Consider the following 1,084-nt stretch of genomic DNA (forward strand, 5'->3'; position numbering starts at 1 on the left):
GTCTCCTTTCAGACCTCGATCAGGACATCAGCGAGCTTTGGACAGTCTACTGCTCTACTTTGCAGCATCGGCGGCACTGATACATTATGTGCCAGAGGTTCTTAATTGCATTCTGCTTTGGGGAACGCAAGATTCAGTCATTTGCATTGATGCCTTTGTTATCCAGGAATTCAGGCATTGCCCTGCACTAGAAACCAACCCACCTCACCAATGTAAGGACATTAGCTCTAACAGCAGTCAGGATACCATTAACCATAACACAGAGTTTTGTGGGACCCTCCTAGGATATGACTCCCCAGCCCATCACTGACACACAGCCAAACGGGTCACAAGGATGATTCTGCAGGCAGCATAATGTTCGCCATGGCCGTCTCCAGACTTTGTCTGTCAAAACTGATAGATCCTATTCAAAGTAGGAATGAAGTTTAAAGGTGTTGTCCGGCACCTAAAATGTATTTTCTGTGGCGGAGACTGAAGCAGGGAGGTGGCGCTGCACTCGCATCAGCCACCGCGTCTTCAAAGGGGGCAGCGATGCAAGAAACTAGTGAGTAACTGCAACGCTGCCTGTCACGTCCTGTTCCAGGAAAGTGAATGCAGCTCCAGCCTCCTGTGATGTCACGTTTGAGACTCCTCTCAAACGAAACATCACGAGAAGTACAGTAAAAAAAACACCTTTAGAGATTAGGTAGATAGGGAGATGTGAAGGGTGTTGTGTAATAAATAAAATTACAAAAATGGTTAAGGTATAAGGATAGATGGTCAGAAAATACATTGTAGGTGCTGGACCTACCCTTTAAATTTGCTGTTAATGAAGGAGGGGGGAGGCTCGTAAGAACCTCATGGTTTAGCTTTTTGTTTTGTTAAAAGAGAACGATGTTCTAAACTAGAAATGATGAGATTGGGATTGCTCACAAAAAACAGCTAAGTCTACCTTTCTGTAAATCAAATAATGTGTTTGGATCATTTATCACTGGAAAAATTACCATCTCCTGTACATAAACTATCAATATACAGTACGACAGTATGACAATCATTTCTAGATAGATGATTATTAAATGTAGGAATAACACCACAGCTCTCCGAA

This window comes from Phyllobates terribilis, unplaced genomic scaffold (assembly GCF_046119375.1).
Source record: "Phyllobates terribilis strain yellow unplaced genomic scaffold, ASM4611937v1 Scaffold_13__5_contigs__length_258822181, whole genome shotgun sequence".
NCBI classification, from domain to species: domain Eukaryota; kingdom Metazoa; phylum Chordata; class Amphibia; order Anura; family Dendrobatidae; genus Phyllobates; species Phyllobates terribilis.